Source organism: Lepidochelys kempii, chromosome 4, assembly GCF_965140265.1.
Source record: "Lepidochelys kempii isolate rLepKem1 chromosome 4, rLepKem1.hap2, whole genome shotgun sequence".
Taxonomy (NCBI): Eukaryota; Metazoa; Chordata; order Testudines; family Cheloniidae; genus Lepidochelys; species Lepidochelys kempii.
The window spans coordinates 80673286-80700201 of NC_133259.1; the positions used below are offsets into that span (position 1 = coordinate 80673286).

The 26916-nt window shown below is 44.5% G+C and overlaps 1 protein-coding gene across 1 annotated transcript in view; it reads right to left on the reverse strand.

Moving 5' to 3' along the window:
* The window catches only part of SORBS2 (sorbin and SH3 domain containing 2), a 450872-nt gene extending 440013 nt beyond the window's left edge, over positions 1-10859 (reverse strand). Inside the window, exon 1 of the mRNA XM_073341803.1 lies at positions 10791-10859. The gene's annotated coding sequence lies outside the window, so the exon portion shown is untranslated. The remainder of the gene's footprint in view (positions 1-10790) is intronic.
* Between the last annotated feature and the right edge of the window lie 16057 nt (positions 10860-26916).

A 26916-nucleotide genomic window follows, 5' to 3' on the forward strand; every position in this document is an offset into this window, starting at 1 on the left:
ATGTAGAAAAAATCCCAAACAAACAAAAAAAACCACACCCACACACCTCTAGACTTAGGACAGACTTCAAAAGCTTCCTTCTTTCATGTTCTGTGTTCTTATTCCTTGGCATTCTTCCCCCAAGTCCCTGAGTAACAGCCTCCATTGTAGCCATTAACTAGCATCACTACAGGCAGTCTTTTACCAAATACCATACAGTTTAAAGTAGGGCTGTCAAGTGATTAAAAAACAAAATTGCGATTAATTGCACCTTTAAATAGAATACCATTTATTTAAATATTTTTGGATGTTTTCTACATTTTCAAATATATTGATATCAGTTACAACACAGAGGGGTAGTTGTGTTAGTCTGGATCTGTAAAAGCGGTAAAGAGTCCTGTGGCACCTTATAGACTAACAGACGTATTGGATCATAAGCTTTCTTGGGTGAATACCCACTTCCTCGGATGCATGTAGTGGAAATTTCCAGAGGCAGGTATAAATATGCAAGCAAGAATCAGGCTAGGGATAATGAGGTTAGTTCAATGAGGGAGTATGAGGCCCTCTTCTAGCAGTTGAGGTGTGAACACCAAGGGAGGAGAAACTGCTTTTGTAATTGGCTAACCATTCACAGTCTTTGTTTAATCCTGAGCTGATGGTTTGTCCACTCAGTCCTATTTCTTGTTTAGGCAATCGCTCAGACAAACAAGTGTGTTTACATTTGCACAAGATAATGCTGCCCACTTGTTTACAATGTCACCTGAAAGAGAGAACAGGCATTCGCATGGCACTGTTGTAGCATCACAAGATATTTACGTGCCAGATGCATTAGAGAGTCATATGTCCCTTCATGCTTCAGCCACCATTCCTGGGGACATGCATCTATGCTGATGACAGGTTTTGCTTGATAATAATCCAAAGCAATGCGGACTGATGCATGTTCATTTTCATTATCTGAGTCAGACACCACCACTATTTCTTTTGTTTATCATTTTTACAGTGCTATTTTTCAAAATATACACTTCAATTTCAATTACAACACAGAATACAATATATATGAAAATACATTTCAATTGGTATTTAATTGCATGAGTTAACTGTGATTAATTGACAGCCGTAGTTTAAAGGTATCCAGCTGACAACATACCAACTTCCCCTGCTCCCCCACCAACCTCTTAACTTAAAAAAACCTCTGGCTTTTTTTTTTAAGTTAATTTCGCTCCTTGTCCATTGTGTAGTGAACACCAGGGATTTTAGTTTTCCTGTGATAAAAGCCACAACATTCTCAGATAAAAACAAAAATATCTATTTTAATTGCAGGAAAATTGAACACTGAACTTTTAGTTTCCCTGGCCTTCCAGAGCTGGGCAGCTGGGGAGAGGCAGCTGCTGGCTGGGTGCCCAGCTCTGAAGACAGTGCCACTACCAGCATCAGTGGAGAAGTAAGGGTGGCGATACTATACTATGCCACCCTTACTTTTGCACTGCGCTGGAAGAAATGCAGCCTTCAGAGCTGGGCGCCTGGATTCTCTGTCAACAGAACACAGATCTGCAAATTCTGCATATTCCCCCAGGGCAACTGGATTTCTAGGATCTCTGGTGAACACTAATGCTTGCTGTGAGGATGCCTATGTTTTCCCCCAGCCTCTTACTGCTACAAGCAAAATAAATAAATAACTAAAACCCATAATTTAAGTTTGTTTTTTGCAAGATTTGCGGAAATTCTTAAACCTTCACACTTTCCCAAATGTGTGTGGCCCAGAACAGGAAAAGTGTCTCAAGATTCCATTGAAAAATTCAAATTGATGGCTGCCACAATATCAAGCCAAAATATAAAACTCACTTTAAAAAGCCATTTTCTCCACTTCTGCTTCAAACCCTGTGAATAGAAAATAAATTTGCCTCTCAGGAAAACTCTTTGGAGCAGTTTGAGAGTCTGGAAACAGCTGTGTGAAGTGTACACATTACTGTTCAGGGTTGAGGCTCAAGAGACAGACATTGGTGTTCTGCAAAAAAAAAGTGAATGGTTTCTGTATGACTTGAAAAGCTGGGTTTTGTTCTTTTAAAGGCTATGGAGTGGATTACTGTTTAGAATGTGCCATATTTAACTATGAAAACTATGCTAATTTAAGGGGGGAATGTAGAGGCAGAAAGACAAGCTTAAGGGAAAAGGGTAAATGAAGGACATGCAAGAAATAATATTTAGTAAGTACTTGGAACTGGAGTTTGTTAGAAAAGAAGGCACAACACTTGATTAAGTGCATGTGACCTCAGTTCAGACTTGAGTCTGCTCAGCTTTCTAGAAACCACCCAGCTCTGAGGCTTAACAGAAGGATTAATATAGTTAGTCCTATACTAATTTTGCATCATTTGAGGCATTCAGATACTGTTTATAAGGATATGGAATAAAAGTCTAGTAGTACTTATTTGAAATTTATTAACTCATACCTTTCCTTACACTAGGAAGAGAATGTTGCTCCCATGCCACTTTTCTTAATGCTGCCAAGTAGAGTGAATGGAATTTATGCATGTCACAAGTTATGTGAGGTCATTATTTGCCTTTATTAACTCATACCTTTCCTTACACTAGGAAGAGAATGTTGCTCCCATGCCACTTTTCTTAATGCTGCCAAGCAGAGTGAATAGAATTTATGCATGTCACAAGTTATGTGAGGTCATTATTTGCCTTTCAGTGATCCACTGAGCTAACCTGATTTATTTATTGGAACTGAATTTTCCCCAGTGTGCTCTTTGCATCCCTTGCCTCTGTCCTATATTGCAGCAAAGGACCCTATACAAAACAAATTGTTGTTGAGTTTTACAAGTCCAATTTTTTTTAAAATCCTCAGACCTCATGCCCCATTTCGAAGTAGAATTGAGATTAAGGATGCATCCACACCAACTCTGTTGTGTGTAAACTCATCCTGCAAACTCAGTAAATCTGCTTTCAAAGTGAGTTTAAAGTTTAAAATGCATTAAAATAGCAGATGAGTTGCAAGACACAATGTGAAATGGCTCAAGTTAACCCACAACCTACTTCAAGTGAAGGTAAACCCTAACTCATCTAAACACAAATAGAATTCCAGGTGCAATCCTGCTGTGGGTTATTAACTTCACTGTTACTACCAAGGCTGGTGGGTATCTGCTCTCCCTTTTGCAGCCTGCCCTGATCTTGGCATTTCCAGAGAGGGCTGCCCCAGGCACCACCGGTCACACTTGTGTTTGTACCAATATAAAATATTCCTGTACACAAAAGTGAATAAGATAAACTGCATCTGTGCTAGAAGTTGTGTCTGTATAACTACTTTTTTTAAAAAAAATCCATACACTTCAAACTGAAATAGTCATATCAGTACTAAATGTGTGTGTGTTAAGCTAGGCTTTCTGCTGAGCAGTAATTTACCCTGCCTCTAATCCTACTGAAAATCAACTTGATTAGAAGTGGCTGAATTGGGCCATAACCAGAGAACATTTCAGAACAAACTGTAAAGTTTTCAAATAGGTAACTGAAAGTAGGGAAGCTGAGAAATCACTAAGGGCCAGGTTTCTTATTGCAGACACTAGCATAGTAAGAAGAATTTTTCTTGCAAGGACATTCCAGTGCAGGCGTAGTATTGAAAAATAAATCATTTTTGTGCAACTGGTACCATGACAACAACACTGCTTGCTGGATAGAAGATCAACGTATAGGGCTAAAGATGCCTTAGGGTCTTTCTGCTCAGGTTGCTGGAGTTCAGACACTATACAGCAGTAGTAGAAGTAGTAGTAACTGAAATGGCTCTTTGGTTGTTTTGGTTCGGAGTTCTTCTTTGGTTCAATTTGATGTTTCAGTTACAGATTTAAGTTTAGAAGTTTGCTAAATGTTATTATATGAGCAACCAGGTTGTGGATATCCATGACAGATAACAGTGTGACAGCATCCCCAAAAGCTCTTGGAACTAAGCCCTAATGCATTTTTAGGGCAAGTTTTTTGTTACAGTACAGTTTCTGGTTACCAGGTTCTTTTTCAGCTTCCCAAACTAGACTTGTTATAGAGATGACATGGTTTATATTTGTTGTATCTGACATCCAATAAAATGCTTGTTCTGCATGAGACTTTGTTTAATAAAGTTTTTAAACTCAGCTGCTTACAAGTAAGTTTCTATAATACAAATATTTCTGCAAATAGGTAAATAAAATGGCATATCTGTAGGACATAATGGTTTCTTTCTATGGTAGATCAGACATCTCCATGTTTGGGGGCACCTGGATTTCTGAAGCACTTTGTATTACATCTTTCAGAGTAACAGCCGTGTTAGTCTGTATTCGCAAAAAGAAAAGGAGTACTTGTGGCACCTTAGAGACTAACCAATTTATTTGAGCATCAGCTTTCGTGAGCTGTAGCTCACGAAAGCTGATGCTCAAATAAATTGGTTAATCTCTAAGGTGCCACAAGTACTCCTTTTCTTTTTGTATTACATCTGTATTCTTCAGTTGCTCAATTTCATGGCAATCGAGTAATTAAGCTTTTCAAACAGAACCCCTGGTAACAAATAAGGAAGAAAAAAATCCAAGGACTTCCTTTCTCTCCCTCCTCCCAAAAATCTTGATAAAGGCTACATGTTTGAGAGATGAATCAGAAAAATTGGACAACAGCCAGAAAGTGAGATTAAGAAAAGAAGGAATCTTAGTCTGACAGCAGCATGAGAAAGTCATTTCTAGGACTTAATAGTATGACATCAGCGAGCCTTTTAGTCCTCAAATCTGCCACTGTGTTTATGTTAAAATTGAATTAACTTCAGCTCGGTTCACTCTATGTTGTGTGCAGCAAAGGAGTGAGTCCCCTCTAGGAAGTAGATTTGGTCTTAAGTATACAAGGTTTCTAGACTTGAATAGTTTGTTTTAGACTAGTCAGGAGAATAAACAAAAGAGACCCCTGAGAAAGTGCTCAGTAGTTGTTTGGAGCCAAATTCTTGGCTAGCATAAACTGGCATAACTCCACAGAGTATGCTGAATTACACCAGCTAAGGATCTAGCCTTTAATATATAAAATATTAAAGCGGGAGCTGGTAGCGGCCCCTATAATTAGGTTGCCTAATACTTTCCATTAGAGAGGATTCCTGGCACATTTTCTTTGAGAAGCTTTCACATATCTATTGTGTGCAGCCGGCCTTTGATAGTCAGCAAGCGGAATCCCCTGAGCTACAACAGTGCTTTTCCTTTGTCCCATGAAATTCCATTCAGATTTGGCTGAGTTATAAACAATTAAAAATTGCCACTCTCGCCTCTCAATAGAGTTCAAGAAAATGTTGGCATCCTGTCCAAATAAAAAAAAAAAGTCACTGAACATTCCAAGGCCAGGCTCACACCACCACCGACTGCAGTAGGAACATCAGTGAGCTGCCAGAGCAAGGGGATTGAACAGGAGTAAGAGGTAGACACAGACTTTGTCCAAGAGTTCCTCAAACATTGTCCAGGAGTTCCTCAAACTTCCAGGCAGGTTAAGAGAGACAAAGGGTGGACTCCCCACAACCCCCCCTCAGATACACCAGAGGGGACCAGTAGTCGAGCTCTTTCACAGGGGGCATTTTTCATCTTTAGGCCACTGGAATGCAACAGTGTCAGCCCCCTTGAACAGCTTATCAGCAGGCAGTGTCGTAGCTTGACTTCAGTGAAGCAATGACACTTTACACCACCAGCAGAGGGTCTGCTCCTTTATATTTAGGCTAACAGTTCTTTATCTGGAGTCTGAAAACACAGAAATGATGAATCAGAAACCAATATACATCCCTAATTGAAATCTGTTCTAGAAGTAAACAATGTACTGTATGCACCACTTTAGTCTACTGTAATACATATCCTTTGCCTCAGACCTGCTTGGGTTTATAACAGGTTCCTTTACTTGCTGGGACTTCTTTAGCTTTCAGCGGCACTGTGCAGCGCTCAAAGTAATCGGAGAGCTTCTCAGTGCATGGATTGTACTGTACAATAGAAAGGTAAGCTTGAATTCAGCTCTCATTTGAAATGGGGTCAGTGGTTTTCTTTAACTAGTACAGTCAAATATGTGACTGGGTGTGACTGTTGTGGGAGAAAAGGAGTTGGCGGGAGTTCTCAAAGTGGGCAATCTGAAGGTTACTGTTGTTTTCTCTCCCCCCCCAAAACACACTTCACAGTAATGTTGATTAAAAGAAAACACCCTTCTGTTCTCGTCTCATATAGCTATTGAGTGATAAATGTATTTGAGTTAAATTTCTTTTGGCTAAGGCTCAGACATAGTCAATGATTTCTAGTTGCACCAACAATGAAAGTAATTGATTTGCTCTGATTCAGAGAGGAGAGCTATTGCACTCCTGTCAGTACCTGGCCCAGACTGGGGAAGCTAATGATCCAACCAGTGGACGAAATTGGGTGATAAATTTTGGTCACATGCCACATGAGTCACATTGTGGAAACAAGCTGTTTATAGAGGTCTTCTCCTTAGCATATCCACAAGTCCTAAGCAGAAGTTAGAGACATGGTATTTTGTTAGAGCAAAAATTGAGACTACACTTTAGAAACAAAACAAAAAAATCAGAAACAATTGATTTGACTCCAGGTACTTCAGGATGGAATGATAGAATCAGGTTTACTAGGCCAATAAAACCTTTCAGCTTTGGACAAAATGAAAGACTGAAAAGAGTAGATCAGCCAATTGCTGGCCCTCTATATACAGTTGTATAGAATCTAAGCTTGTGGGTTTGAGCAGAGTGGATGTTCAACTAAATTTATTGTGCACCTAATCAATGCATCTCAGCAGTTACATCATCCTCCCTTCAAACTTTTATTCATCTAGCTCCACTCCCATAGAATGAGGTATTTGGGTGCTGACCTAAGGTCTTACACCAATTGTAAGACAGAAGCCTCTGTCACTCTTCATTTTCTGAAATCAAATTTGGACAATCCAACAAGTGGACAGCATTGGTGGCATTATTCTGTTCCAATTCTTGCCTTAGTTTTTGGGAAATCCTTTTAAGCAGTAGGGTTAGGGGAAAACCCTTCAGTTAATTACTACTTCTCCTGTACTATTCCTGTGGAGGTTGTAAACTGTCTCTAACACCAGTTTAAACCTCTCATATGCAAACTAATTCAGACTTCTTGGACGATATTAAAATCAGTTTTTGATGCATGGCGTTCTGCTTCCAAATAAATAATGAAGCTTTTAACACTGGCTCAATATTTCCTAAAAAGTCCTCTCCTCTTAGAATTGAGTACAGAGTTTCTTTCTGGTCTTGTTTTCTATGTAAAAACTCCAGTATAATCAGGTTCTCATTCCTTCAGCTTTTGAAAGAATTACATTTTGTTATGAGAGAATTAATCTTTTTCCTTGGGATTGTTCTTGTAAGTCTTGCAGCAAGGCCTGGTGTTGTGGTGCACTGTCTCAGTCTCCCCTCAAGAATCTTCGGCCTGCTCCAGCCACAGAGGTGATTTGGCCTCTGACTAAGCAACTTTAAAGTGCTCCACCCCTTCTTGGGAGGACAGTCCCTTAGTCCGAGTCTGAAACATCAACACATCTTCAGCCCCACTGGTCTTAGACTTCAGCCCCTTTTCTTGTAGGTGTGCTTCCAGCATCAGTGGCTTCTCATTGTCTCACATCAGCTCCTGAGCTCTAATGATCAAGGTCAGGTCTACCCACCCTCAGCCGATTCCTAGCTCTAGCCCAGCTTTTTGCCTTCCATCGAAAGAGCCTGTCCACCCTCCTCCCCAGCCAGCCCTTAGCTGGTATCACATGGCAGCACTCACTGAACGTGGCAGAGTGGCTCAAGGCTTCCTGGCCCTTAAAGAGGTAGCCCCTCTGTTGCTGGCCCTATTCTTCCCTGTGTCTAGAAAACAGAGCTCAGACTAAATGACACTCCCAATATTTTAATTGCAGTGCATGCAACACATTAGCAACCCTCTTGCCCTCCAACTAAGGTCCCTGGAAGCAGGGCTGGCTCCAGGCACCAGCATTCCAAGCAGGTGCTTGGGGCGGCAGCTTCTTCCTTTTGCTGTCCGCGGCAGCAGTTTTTTTTCCCCACTGCTTGGGGCGGCCAAAACTGTAGAGCCGGCCCTGCCTGGAAGTAGTGTGGAGGCTGCAATGGGACTGGTCTGCTGTAGGATTTGTGATCTACTGCAGATGAGGGGGAGGGTCTGAATTTCTGAAGAGTTCTCGTTAACCCACAGGAGGCACTATTGACACTCAGGGTACACTGCTGAGGAAAGAACTCAGACTGTTAAACAAAAGTTAGCTGCAAGAGTAAAGGAACTGCCCTTGTGGTAACACTACTGCCATGTTCCTCTCCAGGCTATTATCCCCTGTGTTAGCTAGTACCAGTAGTAGCTATGAGCCAAGGGAATTATGGGTTTAGCTCAAATGGGAGAGACCTGTGCTTTGGAGCTAAAGGCCTAGAATTCCTTCTCCACTGAGTCTGTAGCAGTAGGGTTATTACATCAGCATAACATGGACATTCACTGAGGCGGAATGGTGCCTCCGTTGAACAAGTGACCGCAGCTTTCCAAAGATGATTGCATCCATTCTACCACACTTAAGTGGGTACTAGCTAGAATCATTGCTATTGGTAAAGCTGGCAGGTTGGTACTACACAAGACAGAGTGGCTATCAGGGCCTCCTCTATGCAGCCAATTTTGGAAACAGGGGATTTACTACGTCATGGGCTCCAGTCCTGTGACTTGGCCATTGCATATTATCTAAACTGCCCATGTTCCCTTATCCTCTCCATGTTGCTTATAATCTGACATGTACATCTGAGATTGATCTACAGATGCAGGGGGATGTGCAAAAGTTACAACTGCTGAAAACTGCTATCATGCATGTCCTGTGAATGCACCTGTTTTATATGGCCTATAGGGGCATGATTCAGCACATAAGGCTGCCCCCTATATGCCTTCTTTGTGCAATGTAACAACCCTGCTGCCCAGCACAGGACTCACGTAAACCTTGTACATGCCTATGCCTCCCACTATTCCAAACAGGATCATGGAGGTGCAAAGGAATTAGTGTAATAGAAACTATCAGACGTGCTGCTCTGTAAGTACTGTTTGCCAGTATAACAGAGAACGATTGGGCTCCTGTTGTGTTCCACCCCAGAGGTGGTACGTTATTCCTGTGCCTAGTATGTGCAGAGTATCAGTTTGTACATTTCTGGTGAGGATATGAGTACCTACCCTGGAAGCCAGACTGTTTTTAACTTATTATAAAGCTGTCACATACAAATGGCCTGTCTTAATTCCCCACACTAGAAACAGAATTAAAATCAAAACAATATCCATCTCACCACAAATGCCATTCCCTCCCTCACCAAGACCTTGGAAAAATATAGATGAGCCTTGCAATGTGCTCTGACCGTCACCACATTTATTTTGGACCAAACTAGGACTAAGTTCTAAAGTTGCCAGCCCCTCCTGGAAAATGCCACGTACCTGCCATATTCTATTGATCTTTGTGCAATATTTCCACAGAGTTGTGTGTGTAGTAGGATAGAATATAACTCATGTACATTCTGTGGTACTGCTGAGCCTATAATAAATAGCTACCTCCCACTATCCTTCTGCTGAGAAAGGCCTCTAAAGTTCTGCATGACAGAGCCTGCTTTAGATTTGCAAGAGAATTCTGCTTTTTCCATCTTCACTGTACCTTCATGTATTTCAAATTGAAAACAAAAGGCCAGCATTTAGACAGATACATATAGCATTATTAGGTGAGGTGAACAAAGGTCAGGGCAAACAGCTGGAGCTCAACTCTGTCTTTGACTCCCCATCTCTACCTACAAATTATGTTCAGAAAAGGCAAGAAAGAGAAACTAAGATTTCTGACATACATTTAGCACTGTGTGAAAGAGATCAAAATAGTTCTCACAAAAAGAGCTATTTTCCCCTTCTTTATGTGGCCCCTTTGGCTCCATATGTATTAGAGATGGGCCCAAAGTGCAATTCCAGATCCATACAATCCAGACTCTGGGAAGTTCAGAGCTGGATGCAAATTTTGAAGTCAAAACTCATCTTTGATAGACCACATTCTATACTGAAGATAGATCAATGTAACACCAGTGACTTCACTGACCAGATTGTACTTTTCCAGGATAAAGAGAGTTGGATATCCAGTAGGCCCTGTACATTGTCCATGTGTGACATACCCAGTTTAGAGTGACCATCTGAAAGTCTTGAGACCAGGTCTATCAGATAACTGACATTTGCTGATCTCTCCTTACAAGTTTCACTGCACCCAATGAATCTGAAGATATGCTTACTGCACTACATTCTTAAACTCATTAAATATTATTTCAGTTTAATCCAAATCAATGCTTTTTACCTATATTTGAATGTAGATGAGCTCCAAAAGTCCTGAACAAGCAGTTCAGGGGATTTGTAAAAAGCCTTTTTACATGAATATCAATAGCTAAAGCTGACATTTTAGATTTCTTACTTAAAATTTTAGTTTTTTCATTTAGTTAAAAAAATAAAGAAAAACAGCATGTGAGTACAAGGTTAATCAAATGTTGTGTTACTCAAACAAGTTGTACTGTCTCAGATGTAATTACAAGAAGAACTGAAAATAACTAAAGTGCTATACAATAAACAGGGAAATAATTGCCAGGGATGAACTGCATCCTAAATACTCTATTTTGCAAGAAAAATATATTTAAATTAGCAAACATACATTTTTGTGACTGGATTTAGTTACTTGTATTTATCAGAGCTGTTATAGTTTTCCTGCATAAATAATTCTGATTCATTTTTAATGTAACCTAGATAAACAAAATTACATTGTATGTTTTAAGGAAGCACAAGTTGACTTACTGTTGAATGAATACCTGTATTCATAAGCCATACAGACATCAAAATACTGGTGCTTGTCAAACACTACCTCAGTGTTTCTAAAGACAAACTTGGAAAGGTATCCATGAGAAACACATACTGTGAAACCTGGGAAGCAAATTCTCATAGCATTCCTACAATGCCAGGGAAAGAAATATGCAAATCACTTCAAACCCAGACACTTAAGGCACAGCTTACAAATTACAGTCTTTTCTGCATAAACCCTAGCTCAATGCTTAATTATTCAACTGTAGTTTTGTACTCCTCTTACAAAACGAAGGAATTTCAAGCATGTTGTTTGGGAGCTGCTTGCAAGCCCTCTTCTATGAACCTTGTACCTTCCACTTAGCTACTGCTAAGCAAGCAGAGAAAACGCCATGGAGAAGAGTTTGAAGCAGTAGTTTTTAAAATGTTAATGAATAATATGATCACTTTATTAGAGAGCTTTTCTATGAGGTATTTCCAGGGACTATACTGTATTTTTAAAGAGAATGTGTTTGTGTACACTGAAGGTTTTGTACATTTGACGTAACAAGTCACTCTGATATTCTTTGACCTTTTCTCATCACCTTTTAAAAGTTGGTCATTTAAAACTTCTGTGGAGTGAGGCAGGGTGGTACTGGCAGAGAACAGCATCTAAAAACACTTGTTGTGGATTTTAAGAAGAACTGACCTTGTGTCCAGTTGATTCCAAAGGCCTTTTCTGTGAGGCAACATTAATCATTCCCTGAGTTACTGCCCTGGATGTCTATTATGTCTAAAATGTGAGATACCAAGGTCATATATAATGTGACTAGAATGAAATGTCCCGGCAGCTGTAAATTGCATGACCAGCACTTACTCAGCAAGTCACTACTCTGTTGGTACTACTGCCCATGACACTAGTACCAGGAGTTACAAATGCAAGAATTGCAAGTTACAAATGGAAGAATTGCTCTTCAACAATTGCCCTGAGAATTAGAGAGAAGCTAGTCTGTGCCTAACTGGAGGTGTGAATACCTGACAAAAATATTTATTATGGCTCTGTGTTACTGACTCATGATTCTAATCACAATATTTGGTGTTTTTTTTCTTAAAGTCCCAGCTTTTGCAGTCACGGGATTAAATGAAATTGGTATTTTATTTGAAGAAAGGTACTAGCCTTCATGGAGAAGAACCTGAAAGCATGAACACTAGACAAAATACCTGCCCTCCTCCACAAAAATAAAATCCAGTGATTTGAACCCAGACTTGTGATTTTAGGGGAATCTGACTCATGATTTTTTAATGGTTGGGGTTGGCAATCCTGTGATTATTGCCAGGAAAATTCTACCCCACTCCCACTCTTGCAGCAACATCTAGAGTTAGCAGTTAGAGGTTTTTTGGCATCTATTTATCTTAATACCTAATTTCAAAGGATATCACTCATCTTAGTCCCAAAGCTCCTTATGTTCTACACAACTTTGTGTCCCCTTCACTTTTGTTGAAAATTTACATCCAAAATAAAGAATTATGAAAAACTCAGTTTATAGACAGTAATTTATACCAAACATTTGAATACAAAGCTTTTAAAAGTTTCTTGCATGAATAATTTGTCATCCCCCCCTCATTCTGGGTCTTTGTATCTCATTGTGTCCTAAATTTGGGCCTTGCCTGCTTTAGCGGTATGGGTAGAAATATCTTTAGAGTTGCAGTACAAATCAGTTCAGTAATTCCTGAAGGAGGGGAGAGAGAGTTACCTATAATTCGAAGATCTGCACTTTGATTTTGTCCCATTCTTTCCTTAGGAAGTATAGCAGCGGCAGCAGAAGAGGACCTTGAAGGTTAAACACTGCAGCTGCAAGCAACACCCTTCACTTCTCCAAGGGTTCAGTGGGTGTAGACTGATCATCTTGTTTTGTTTAAACTAATGCAGTGTCCACACACAGCAGTCCCTCCAAGCATCACTGTACTTGTGCATAGTGGCTGGAGATCACTGGGAATGTATCAAACTTTTTGTGGGAATGCATCAGTTTTGACAGAACTTTCATCAAGAAATATTTCCTCAAGGTCAAGATGGACTGTCAGATCAAAATGAGATCAAGAAAAAGAGAGAAGTCACCCAGGATGCAGAAGACCCTGATTCAGATTCCTATTCTGCTTTATTTGGAGGAGGGATCTGAGCCCAGGTATCACATCCCAGGGTGTGCACCCTAACCAACAAGCTATTGGCTGTTGTTGGATGGGTTCTTTTCAGTCCCTTCTATTGAAGCTGTTCCACTCTGTATAAATAATACAATATTCATTCGGAGAGAATGAATATAGCTGTTTAGCATTCATTTTGACATAAGAAACCACCAAAGCCTGGAAAGGTCTGTTTTGTCCTGGTACAGAATAGAAAATAATATTCATAGAATATCAGGGTTGGAAGGGACCTCAGGAGGTCATCTAGTCCAACCCCCTCCTCAAAGCAGGACTGATCCCCAATTAAATCAGCCAGGGCTTTGTCAAGCCTGACCTTAAAAACTTCTAAGGAAGGAGATTCCACCACCTCCCTAGGTAACGCATTCCAGTGCTTCACCACCTTCCTAGTGAAAAAGTTTTTCCTAATATCCAACCTAAATCTCCTCTCTTTTTTATTATTTATTTTATTGAAAACCTGGAAAAGTGTTCATAGGATGGGAAAACCATTTCTCACCAGTTCCAATTGTGACACCTATCCCTCATTTCAGGCTTTGTTGCATCATGCTGCCCCCCCCCCCTTTTTTTTTTTACATTTTAAAATGTTTCAAAGAATGCTAGTATTATGTCAGAGGCGCCAATCAGGATGAAGCCCCAGTGTGCTAGGTGCTGTACAAACACATGAGGAGACAGTCCCTGTCCCAAACAGCTTATGATCTGACTCAGACAAGTCCCAAATGGGTAAAAAACAAACAGAAGGAAGGACAGAGAAGATGAAGAAAACATGAATAAGAAAATAAGCAAAAATGATGCCAGCAGCCTTTTAAAGGAGGCCACCAGGGTTACAAGCTTTGAAACTGATGTACCCTGACAGCTACCCCATTTAGCAGCAAAAATATGTATAGCTAGAGGGGAAGAAAAATCAGCAATATTTTACCTTTTGCTGTATCTTTGGAGAATGTTCAGCTTTCCGTTAGAGACACACATCCCTCATCCCTGCTAGACAACAAATCTGATGTATTTCTAAGACATTTATCACTTATCTGTGTGCTGAGGACCTAAGACAGACCCAGGTCCAAAGCTAGTACTGAAATGAAGCAGTCTAAGGCCTTGTCTATACCACACAATTTTGTAGGCAAAAGGCAGCTTTTGCTGACAAAACAGTGGAGACACTACAAAGATACTTCTGGTGACAAACTCTGCTGTTTTGCCGACAAAATAAAACCACCTTGATGAATGGCATAAAGCTTTTTTGTGGCAAAGTTAAAGTGACAAAGCATCAGTGTAGACACTGCCGTTCATTACGTCGCCATAACTGGGCTACCCCAGTATCCCACAATGCTCACCGTGACTGCTCTGCTGACTGTTTTGAACTCCGGCTGCCCTGTATCTAGCTACACAGGCATGCATCCCTCCCCTTTCAATGCTCTAGGGAGCTTTGACATTCCTCAGCATGGAGAGCTCACAGGGCTGCTGAGGATACCGCTCCCTGTAGCTGAGGAGGCTGGGGAGAACTTGGAGGGAATCACAGAACCATTAATGTGGAATCAGCAGTCAGGTAGCACAGGCTGCTGGGGAGCGGGGGGAGAGGAGAAGAGAGGGGGAAGAGACTGCTGTGCCTTCCAGAGACAGGGGCTCATGGGGGGGGGTCCCCCTCCCCAAGGAGTGGCTGCTCAGGCTGCGGTCTGAACTTGGGTGACAGTGTGTCAGCATCTTGTCTCTAACACACACTCTGTCTCTCCCCCCTCCCACACATATGCTCCCTGTCTCACATTCTCCCTCCTCCCCACCCAACACTTTAGTTGAAAAGCGGCTGACAATCTAGAAGGATGCCCATGGAACAATGGAACTGAGAAACCTGCATCATGTGACACTGTACCTGCCCCATGAGGCATTGTATACCCTTCCGAAAGCAACCTGAGGCCAGTTGCACAGTAGGATAGCTACCCATAGTGCTCTGTGTTGATGCAAGAGCTCCTAGTGTCGATGTGTTCTGCTGACACAAGGAGCATAGTGTGGACATGCAACAGCGGTTTAATTAAAGTGCTTCTACTAAAGCAGTATAACTTTTGTCGACAAAACTTTAATGTAGACAAAGCCTAAGGGTGAGTGAGGAATCTCAGCCTTCACAATGACTTGACAGAAGAAGAGTTTTGCTTTCCACACAAAGGAAGTCAGGAAAGAATTGACTAGGCAAACTAGGTAAAAGCCAGGTGACAGGGCATACAGAAGTCTAGCCCATTTTAAAATGGAAAATTGTTGTATTCGTCAGTTAATAACAAAAGTTGTGGCCCTTTGTAACCACACACACACAGAATTCAGTACTCTCTACAATGGAGATAATAAAACCTTGGATCTGAACATTTTGTGGAATTTCAATGACCAGATCCAAATGCGAAGTTTCCTGAGTTGTATGATGTTCAATTTTTCAGTTTCGAGACAACAGTTGTAGGATAGGTTTGAGCCATGAGTCTGGAGCTGACTGGAGAATAATGGTTCAGATCTGAAGTTCTGGTTCTAGTCTACCCATTTTTCCATTCGGCTTTAGGTGTGGCCAAAATCTGAGAACAGCCAGCCACACTACATTGCAGCACAAGGTGATAGAAATCTCAGAGACAGAGCTATCTGAATGATTAGTGAGATTCCAGTGAGGTTGATGCTAAACCCAAATGCTGCAGTACACAGGGCTTTCTATCTGAAGATCTCAAAACCTGCTTCAAAATGAAAAACTAAGTAATCTAAGCTAATTCCCACTCTGCAGACAAGAAAACTGAGGGAGCAGGAGGCAAAGTGACTGCCCAAGGTTACATTGCTCCTCAGTGGTAGAGAGGAGATAGACCCCCAAGTCTCCTGACTTGCACACTAGCCGTTGGACCACACTACATCCCTAGCACAGATTTCAACTCAAACCTGTATCCCGAATCCTCCCCTAGCATTTGAATTCTGCTACTTCAGCTCATGTTTGATGAAATGTCAAGGTAGTCCTGAAAAGCTAGCACCAAACACTAAAGCCACATAACCACATCGCTCGTCATTTAGTGAACCACTAAACTACAGATCTGAATACTCCTACATTTAGTCAAAGGGGTGTCAAAATCCAGAATCAAACATGAACTTTACAACTTTGGGGAGGTTCACGTTTGGTGTCCAGATTTAGCCAATTCGAGAAATAAGCGTCAGCGAGCAACCCAGAACTGAACCCAGATCCCAGGAATTTTTGAGACTGTGTCATCTTTTCAGCAATAACCAAAGGAAAATGTGTATGGGGAAAAACACTGCCAACTGAAAGGGAGAACAATGGTTTCTCTAATAGCTCGCTAGTTTCAAAATGGTTGCTTTTGGGCTGCAGTTGTCTGTCTTTGCCAAATTTAAAGAGCAAGCCCAAGAAAGGTATGCTAAGAAAAAGTTTCAGTAGGAGGGCAACCTGCAGGAAGTTGTCAAAAAACATATCTCCTAGTGTAATGGTGTGTTCTACTCACCACTGGACAGCATCTCCTCCTGCTGGTTCTGGGGATTAGCTGTGCCTGGCCAATACCCCTTCCTGCAGGTGCACTCCATCTCTCTCTCTCTCCATAACTTGACCCTCCAGCCAAGTCACTCAGTGGTTTCACCTTCAGGGGTGGTCTTACAAAATCTCTTTCCACAAGCAGCATCAGGTAGCCCTTGTACCTGCTGGCCTAACTATGTCTTTCCAGAAATGACTCCGACAGCCTTTGTATCCACTGCCCTTAGCAATACCACTTTTGCAGTGGCTAGTAGGGGGAACTGAGGCCCAGCCCAGTACAGGGCCTTGTAGTGAAGAATTCACCTTGTAGTGAAGTATTCTCTTCTGCTTTTATATATGTTAAATGCATAGTTATTAAAAATATTCACATGGATTTTCTTTGTAATTTCACTAATATTTCAAAAAATTAAGGCCCTAATCCTGCAACTGGCCCAGTGCTGAGCCCGTTGCAGGGCCAAGGCCTCAGACGCTCAGCTAACTTGGTTATTGTTAGTTTGGGATTTTTTGGTTGTCTTGTGCACTCTAATTATATATAACCCTCATATATATAATTTGTTCTAATCATATTGGCCATCCATATTGTATGCAAAGTTAAGATCGCCATCTAGTGGTAGTTTGTTGGAATAGTGGCTTGCCTGTCAAAGAAAGGTCTGCTTTCTTAATTAAGAGACTGACCAATAAAAAGCCTAACTGTTACCATTAACACTGCACAGAGAATTCACTTTCCAAAAATAGATAATATGTGACATTTTCTATAAGAAATTCTATAAGAAAATTCTAAAACAAAATTAAAAAGTTTACAATGGAAAAATAATTGGCATTTTTTGACCAGCTCTAGGTCTTGTCATTTGTTAAACACAAAAGGATTTTGAAAAATTCTATACATATTTGGTTTTTTTTAAAAGAAAAAAAACCAAACACAAATTTTGTCATTGTCGGTACAATGGCTGCAAACTATAGGCAATATCAGAGCAATGACTGGTAGATAGTCTCTGATCTCCAATAATTAAAGGAATGTCAGATGAGCCATTGTGACAAAGTGCAGGTACTGAGCACTTTTGAATTCCGGAGGTGGGCTGGCACAAGCTTGCCCACGTCTGAAGCCCTCCCCCCAGCCTAAGGGGATGAGTGACTAAACCCAAGGCCCAAATGATTTGGGCGTACAACTAATAAGAAAACAGTGACAGGAGTGAAGTTGTGGGGCCATAAACAGGGAACTGGAAGGGGACATGGAACAAAGAACACTGGCCAGCGCCCGCTGCTTCTCAAAAGTGTCTGAGGAGCCAGCAGACGTGGCCCAGAGAAACTCTGCCCGGCTGCAGAAATAGGCCCCAAAGTCGCACAGCACCTCCCTGTCCAGCACCTTTTCCTGGTTTTATAGATGGCCGCTTTGGGTGACCAGGCGTCTGTTTTTTGACCGGAACACCTGGTCGAAAAAGGATCCTTGCAGCTCTGGTCAGCACCGTTGACTGGGCCATTGACTGCAGGCAGCGGCAGACAGAAGAGGAGAGGGTTGGCAGCAGGAACTGGGCATCCAGGGTCACTGGCAGTGACAGGGCTGGGGCCCTCCTGGATCTCAGGGGTCCCAGGCACTCCTCCATGCCCACAGGCAGTCTCTCCGCATGTGCCTGCCACCTGGCAGAGGAAACACTGGGCCTCTCCCAAGGAATAGTGCACCCACTACTGGGCCCCCTGATGGCGCATCAGGAATGACCCCTGGAGAGCCTCTCTGTCACATGCTGCCAGGGGTAGCTGGATCTACACCTGCCAGCGGAAAAGAGGATGTGGTGAAGGCGGGGTCCTTGTAGCCCAACGGGAGAGGCTAATAATGGATAAAGCTTCCCCAGGGTGTAGAGGAAGGGAAGAAGGGCAGCATTGGGACGCACGGATGGGACAGAGTTAAAAACTACCTGTATACCCAGGTCCTCCAGGGATTTGAGGGGGATGTAGAGGCCACCCACCTGCCCTTCTCCAGTGCCTTGTGAGTAGCAGCCTCCCATGCCAGGAAGAAGACAACATTCCGGTACGTCTTAAACGCCACCACAATGGCCACGGGCCCCACCACCCGCACCAATGCTCGCACATAGGTCTCCATGTGGGGTGAAGTAGACACTAGGTGCCAACGGACACCATGCTTCCTGATCAGGGTGGATAAGGGGCCCTGGTCACTACAGATGGAAGTAGGGGAGATGGCGGGGGCAGATGACAGTGTGGTGGACAGAGGGGTTGCAGACACTTCGGTGTACGCTTTGGGGACTGAGAGATGGGCACCCCCAGAGCTGGTGGAGAAAACGGCAGGGAGAGAAGGAGCTGTGGCCGATGGCAGGGCAGTTCATGACCATGGGAGGTTTCGCCTTCCAGGCGGGGCTCTTGCCCTTCTTCCTCCCCTTGCCCTCCTTACCCACTGCTGGTGGGGGTGGAATCCATGGCAACAGAGGCGTCCCCACCTGTACCCGCCACTGCCTCAGTGGGGGCAGTAGCGATGGACCCGGCAGTGCTGGCTGAAGTGGCAACTGTAGGGGTGGCAACTGTGGAAACCCCCTTCCGCAATCTCCCCTGCCACCCAGGGAAAGGGGATGGGGATAGGAGAAAGCACTGGAGGGGATGTGCAGGTAACGGGGAAGAGAAAGGGGAGGCAGCTAACCACTCCTCCACATTAGGCAGCAGGCAGGAGAGGGGTCAGAGGGGCCTTACATGGAGTGGGAGCACTTGCGTCCTTTGCCACCGCGGCGCTTTAATGTTGCTGTCCCCCCCCCCCAGCCCCGTCAGCGGGGCCATGGCAAAGGACCCTGCAGCGCCTTAACATTCCTGCCCCTTTTGCCCCTCCCCCCCCGGCTGCCGACGGGCGAAGGGGGGAGCAAAGGGAGCAGCTGCCCTGGGACTGGTGATTTAAAAGGGCCCAGGGTGCTGGACGCTGCTGCTGTTGTAGCAGCGGCGGCATCCAGCACCCCAGGCCCTTTAAATCAACACGGGAGCCCTGGGCGGCGTGGGCCAGCCGGACTGGAAGGGCTGGCTGGGGGATGCTGACCTCCAGGCCCGCCCCTTCCACCTGAGGCCCCGCCCCTTCTGGGGGCCAGAGCCGCCCAAATCGGTAAGTGGCCTCAGTTACTTTCACCCCGACCATAGGGGTGAAAGGAATGGGTTGAAAAACAGGTCTGGGGCAGACAGGCAAACTAACAAAAAAACTCTAGGGGACTTGGGCAGGGTAGGCGGGACAAACAAAGTGGTCAGCAGTGGGCAGACGGGGCAGGTAGCAAAGGAAAAAGGGGCAAACTCCTGCTGGAGGCAAACAGAGGGTGGGAGGGCCCCACCAGCCTATGGCAGCTGGGGAAGGGCAGGGGGACAAGTCCATGGGGAGGGGGAGGACACGTGTAACCACCTGTGCTTGTGAACAAAGTCCTGGCTGCTGTTGCAGTCCCGAGTGGCAAAGGGCTGGGGGGGGGGGCGGTGGGGAAAGCAGCTGAGCTGGTAAGTAGAGGCAGTCCCAGATGGTCTGTGGGAGTCACAGAGGAGATGATGGTGGTAGTGAGGGAACGGTGGGCTCGCTCCCCGACAACAGCAGCAACAACTGCCACAGCACTGTCAGAGACGAGGATGGAAACAAAGCACAGTCCGGGCAACAGCAGCAGTCACAGCAGCAACAGTACCTCTGCAACAGCCTCCTCTTCCAGCAACAGCAGTAACTCATCTGACAGCAGTAGCAGCAGGCAGCGGGCCAGGAGAGGCCCCAGTGGTGGTGGGGATGCTCCCTCCCTGGGAGGAAGACCAGCAGGGCATCCAAGCTACAGCAGCCGTCAGCCTGCCAGCAAGCAAGACAACAAGAGGGGTCCTGGCTGATGTGACTGCAGGGAGTGAGTAGATGGGCCTGTGCTCTGATCACTTGGAGGCTAATTAGTGCCCCAGGAGATGCTTGTTCTGAAGTTGCTTAAGACCATTCCATCCTTGTCCCCAGTTGTGTCTTGCTTTTTACACAAGAAATGTTAAATGAAGGAACCACAGGGGCATAGCGAGATGCAAATAACTGTTTCCTGACTGTATACACATGCAAGGCCTAGCGGCATGTACACACTGCTGCTCCAGCAGGTTTCAAAATATATAACATTAGGTCAACTTGGCTTTAGAGTTGACACCTCAATGATATTAATAGAAGCCAAAGGAGTTCACACCCCTAAGGCTGTCTACACTATAAGTGAGGGGCATGATTCCCCTCTGTGTTTTCACATACTTATGCTAGCTTTCATCAAGCTAGTGCAAATATAAATAGCAGTGTAGCCACAGTAGTACAGGTAACAGTAATGGAGGCGTGGCAGAGTCATGCCTAGTACAAACCCACCTCAAACCAGTGGGTATCTACTCATCCCAGCTCAGCCATGCCTTCATCTGACATTACCAGGATACTGCGGCCCGCTGCTATTTATATACACGCTAGCGTGAAGAGTACCAGCACAGGTATGTGGACGTGAGCAGGGGAATCACACCCCTAGCTCACAGTGTAGACGTGGCCTAAGAGCTTTGATTTCAGGTTGTCTGCACACTCAGGAAGAGAGCGCTATATCACTTACACTCATTTCAGATTCACCAAATTATCTTTGTAACCACGAGGGCTAGAAATGTACAGTACTTTGAAAAGCCTTTTAAAATGAATGTGTTATATGGGCCACAATAAAGCAGGCCAGCTGTCTGGTACCCCCAATTTAGATGTCTAGATTAGAACCTTTCTATAGGCTGGCATGAAAGGGGTTAGCTAACCCCCTTTGATAGAGGAGGGATTAAGGTTGCTGCTGGGCAAGCTGTGGAGAATTAGTTAACGCATTCCTTCCTAGGCACACTAAGAACGGGGTATTGCAGTAAGAGAATCACTAGGGAGAGTTCTGGCCCTGAAAAAAGAATTAAAGATAACTTCTTCTTGAGCTGTAGTACATGGGCTTGACGCAGAAATTAGTGGGCAAGATTCTTTACCCTGTGTTATTTGAGAGATGAGAGTAGATTATCATAATGGTCCTTTTTGGCCTTAAAATCTGTTAATCTATGAACTGGAGGATTCAGCCTAGCTGTCAGACTTTTATTCTATGCTTTTTTTCAATACTAAGTTTCAAGACTAAGCATAGGAACCTTTCAGATGAAACTAGGGAGTGATTGGTGAATGTTAAGAAATAACCCTGACCCTAAAAATGTTTGTCATCTACTGTTTCCCTGACTTGTCATGATTTAGATCTTTTGTGAAAGATCTCTACCAAGAGGAAATGAGAATTATCTGCAATTCCTGATATATAATTATTTCTCAGCATACCCTGTGAGATAGCTAAGTATTAGCATGGTTTTATAGATGGCTAAAGTGAAGACCAACATTTTCAAACTTGGTTGCCTATAGCTAGACACCTAAATCCTTTCCTAAACAAGTGGTCTGATTCCCATTCCCTCCCCCCAATCAAAAAAGAGCTTCCAGTTTATTTGGTTATTTATACATTCCTCTACAAGCAGCAAAAAGGAGTTATCCCTTTTAATGCTTTGATTGCAAGACCCTTGAAGCAGGGATGGTCTTTTTATTCTGTTTGTACAGGGCCTAGCACAATGGGAGCCTGGTCCATATCTGGGGTTCCTACGCACTGTGGTCATACAAATAATAAATAGCAGAACAGATAGAATACAAGTGACCCGACATCAACAGATCCTGCATGTGAATTTCTTTGGATACGTCTACACCGCAAAAAACACACACTGTGGCAGCACGTCTCAGAACGTGGGTCAACTGACTCCAGTTCACCTGATGGGGCTAAAGATAACAGAGGAGACATTTCTTCTTAGGCTGCAGACCAGGCTTTGAAACCCAGCTTGGGGAGTGGGTGTCAGAGCCTGGGTTGCAGCCTGAACAAGAATGTCTACACTCTAATTGTAGCCCTACAGCATGAGTCACCTGAGCAGAGTCATTTGGCCTGGGCTCTGGGACTTATTGCCTTTTCTTGGGACAGGGCACCGTAGCTGCACCCTTTGAGGTCAGAGATACATATGTGCAAAGCACATGCTGCATCAACATTTTGAAGCCACAAGATGGCACTATATCACATAGGGTTGAATATTCTGTTTATCTTCAAAGTGTACAAGGGTACATACTGAGGAATACTGTAATGTTAACGTAAGGCACTCTTCTTTAATAAGTTATTATATGTACATAATCTTTTGCTGTTTGTAATATGAATGCAAGTGTGTGAGAGTATTTTATCATTTGATTTGTTGCTGAGGAACAAGCGATTCCAAACTGGAGCTGGGGGAAATTTTATAACAAGCAGTCTATTTTCTTTTGTTTGGTTTGTCAGTTTTCTGCCACTAGATTGAGAGTCCAAAATTTCTTCTGACTTTAGAGTCATTTAATTAATAATTTCAGTGAAAATGCCTCGTTCTGCAGCTCAATTGCAGGCAGCTAGTGGCAAATATTCCATATGCAAAATGGGAGCTGTTTTGATTAGGCAGAGTTCACAGAGCTTGTTTTTGTGAGGATAAGAATCAGGTTTTCAGGGCTTGTACTCATGGAGGCTGAAATCATAAGTCATTTCCTGAAATACACACTTCAAGTTCTTACTAGTGAACTTATATTACTTAATGATGGAGGGGGCTCGGGGATGAGCTAAGGAAGGTGATAAACCTTACACAGTAACCACCTCTCCTATATGCCCAGTGTATCAGACAATGTAGAAGCGTGACTCACCACCGGCATGCCCCTCATGGGATGGATGGATCCTCAGCTAGCACCCCCTACTGACAGCCACTTCAGCCCTGTGTTATCTGCCTCTTCTCATTAGCTCTTCAGCCAGGTCATTTAGAGTCACCCCCATACCGGTGGGGCACAAAATCCAAACAAACAATAATCCCCATGGCCTTAAACCAGGTCCCAGCTCAGTAATCCTTCAACCCCTGGTCTGCAGAATCTTCATACCACCTTTTTCCAGCTGCCAGTAGGGGAACCGAGCCTCCCCCACTTCTTGGGGACCTAGCTCAGGGACCTTGCATTGACAGGACCTGCTTCCTCCTTGTGGACTTCCTACCTCAGCCATTTGCCCACCTTCCCAACAGCCCCCTTTCCAGGCTCACTGTGTAGCAACACTCCTGTCAAACTCCCTAAGGTCTCGGCCTTCACGGCTACAACTTAAAGGATTCCCTCTGGAGTTCTCTAGTAGGTCCTCAACCAAAAGTGTAACTAACTTCTGCCCTCCCCAGGTTTGAACTTTAGCCCTTCCCAAGTACTCTGCTCCTTAGCTGAACACCAGCATCCCAGGACTGCCTCCCTAGAATCTTGCCCTTATTTTGAGACCCACCACAAGAGCTAACTCCCCTCCTTTGGCTTTTTCTCAATTCACTTGATTGCTATCAGACCATTCGGAGACAGCAGAAACACCCAACCTTCCACTTTCCTGGGTCTCTCCCTTTATACTCATCACTTGACCCAGCTTCTCCCGCAGTGGGCTTCATGTTAAGATAGGGCTGGCCCACTCTTCAGGTGCACTAACTGCTCTCTGTTTCCAGTTTACTCTGTGTGGGGTAGGTACATACAAGGATAGATATCAAAAGCAAAAGACCTCTAGGTCACCTAGTCTATCCTACTCTAAATGCATGATTGCTCCCTGCAGTACATTTTCCAGTGTTTTCTCCAGTCTAGTTTTAAATGTCCCGCATGATGAGGCTTCTTCTACACCTTTTCTTGGGAAATAGTTTCAGTGAGATCTATTAGGCTGGGGAACAAAGTTTTCCCTTTCTTAACGTTATCACAACTTCTGTCAGAGTTTCAACCACACTAAATAACTCTTCCCCTTCCTTAGTATTTTGGTATTGCTAACTCCAAGCTTTCAAAAACGAGTCAGGCCCCCAAAATCAGGAGATTGGTTTAAAAATCAAGAGACCTAAAAAAATTTAGGATCCTTTTTATTTACCGGTGCCCAAGTCTGGACTGTGGTGAGGTATATAGCTCTGCATAGCCATCCGTGAACAGAAGCCAGCCACCTGGAGTCAGATTAAATCTTTTGTTGTGGAACCCAGTTAGGTACTCCACATAGAATGACCAGAGGAGGAGGAGGTGCTGCCACCCATTTATACTTTTAGCCCAGTGATTAGAGCAGTCATCTAAGATACGGGAGGACCCTGATTCAATTCCCTCCTCTCTGCCAGAAGGGGAGAAAGGATCTGAACAGGAGAGTGCTCTGACCACTGAGTCAGGGAGCATTCTGAGGCATGGCTCCCTCAGTCTCTGATGCTGATGTTGTTGCACTGTGGATAACTAATAAAAGAGTCACTGGAGCGGGGAGACTGATCCCAGGGCTCCCAAGTCTGTCCTAATTAGGGTGACCAGGTGTCTGGTTTTTAACCAGAACACCCAGCTGAAAATGGATCCTGGCAGCTCCAGTCAGCACCGCTCACTGGGCCATTGACTGTCTGGTTGGCAGTGCCATGCAGCAGGGTTGGCAGTTCCCTGCTAGCCTCCGGGCCACATGCTCCCAGGAAGCAGTCGGCATGTCCCCACTCCGGCTCCTACACTGTCCCCCCCCCCCCCCAAGTGCCACCCCTGCAACTCCCACAGACTGTGGTTCCCAGTCAACGGGAGCTGTGGGGGTGGCGCCTGTGGATGGGACAGCAAGCAAAGCCGCCTGGCTGCACCTCCACATAGGAGCCAGAGGGGGGACATGCCACTGCTTCCAGGAGCTGCTTGAGGTAAGCACCGCCTGGAGCCTAAACCCCTGACCCCCTCTTGGGCACCAACCCCCTGCCCTCATCCCCCTCTTGCCCTCTGAACCCCTTGATCCCAGCCCAGAGCACCCCCCTGCACTACAAACCCCTCATCCCCACCCCCAGCCAGAGTCCTCACCCCCCCACCCCAGCCCTGATCTCCCTCCTACCCTCCAAACCCCTCAGTCCCAGCCTGGAGCACCCTCCTATACCCCAAACTCCTCATCCACAGCCAGAGCCCTCACACCCCCTGTCCCTGCCCAGAGCCCCCTCCTGCACCCTGAACCCCTCATTTCTGGCCCCACCCTGGAACCTGCACCCCCAGCTTAGAGTCCATACATCCTCCCACACCCCGATCCCCTGCCTCAGCCCAGAGCCCCCTCCCATACTCCAAACCCCTCAGCCCAACCCCCCAGCCTCCTCCTGCACCCCAAACTCCTCATCCCTGGCACCACCCCAGAGCCCACACCCCCCAGTTGGAACCCTCACCCTCTCTTGCTTCCCAAGCCACTGCATCAGCCTGGAGCCCCCTCCTGCACTCTGAACTCTTCATTTCTGGCCCCCCCCATCCCCTGTCTCAGCCTGGTGAAAATGAGTGAGTGAGGGTGGGGAGAGTGAGTGGGGGGTGGGTGTGGGGAAATGGAGTGAGCGCAGCTGGGGCCTTGGAGGAGAGGCAGGGCATGGGGCAGGGCAAGGGTGTAGTAGAAAGTTAGTAACCCTAGCCCTAACCACTGGATTAGGGTCAGTCATTCTCACTCACTCTCTCTAACCCTTTGAGGATAAATATAACCGTCACTGGGCTAGAGGTAGAGAAAGCAAAGAGTGTAAGAATTAACCTGTAGTCCAGCGGTTGATGCATAGTCAAGTATATTTAGCAGCCTGTTCTGATTTGTTGGTTTCTCCATGGCTGGAAGTAGAGATGGCAACTGTTTGCAGCTGAAGCACAGAACTCCAGGAACTGGGGCCTTACAATGAAAGGAAAAGGAGGGAGGATCCCTTCTGATGAATGAGACTTGGCAGTTCTGTTTATTTTACCACGGAAAAAAAGACCTTCTGAGGCAGAGCTTTATTGTTCCATAGGCTGCTCGGTGTTATCGCTTGCTTATCTGGTAATGGTAGAAAGAAATCAAAGGGCATAAGGAACAGGTGCCATTCATGCTCTCTAGAGGAGTCACTTCTGCTTCAAAACATTAGTGAGCAGCGCAGCCAAGGTGCTGTGCAGTGTATGGGGGAGGGGAGGGGAGGGAAGGGAAAGGGCTTGTATTTGTTCGCTCTCTTTCTGCTGTCCTTACCCCTGTTAGGCTCTGTGGGCTCCAGGTAAATCAGACTCCTCAAGGCCTTCACCCCACATTGAATGGAGCAGAAAGAAAGTTTGCAAATGGCTAAAGTGCAGGGATGTAATTATTGCTTTTATATTTTACTGAACTGAGGGATCAAGCTGGAAATCTAATGTGATTACAACTTTTATTTTTAATATGGTTCAGCTTTAGAAGCTGGATGCGTTGTTCTGCTGCCCCTTAAGGCATTGTGTACGCTGGAAAAAGGCAAACCTGTATTCCAGCACCAGTGCAGCTGCACCAGTGCTAGCAATCATGTAAGCACTAGTGTGATCTGGGTGCTGGCATTTTGACCACTTTATCATGAAAGCTTCTTGCGACCAGGGTAGTAAAAACACCAGTGCCTTGGTTGCATAGAACGGGTGCCGAGTGCAACAGCACATTGCCAGAATAAGGGTATACATTTTTCTGGTGC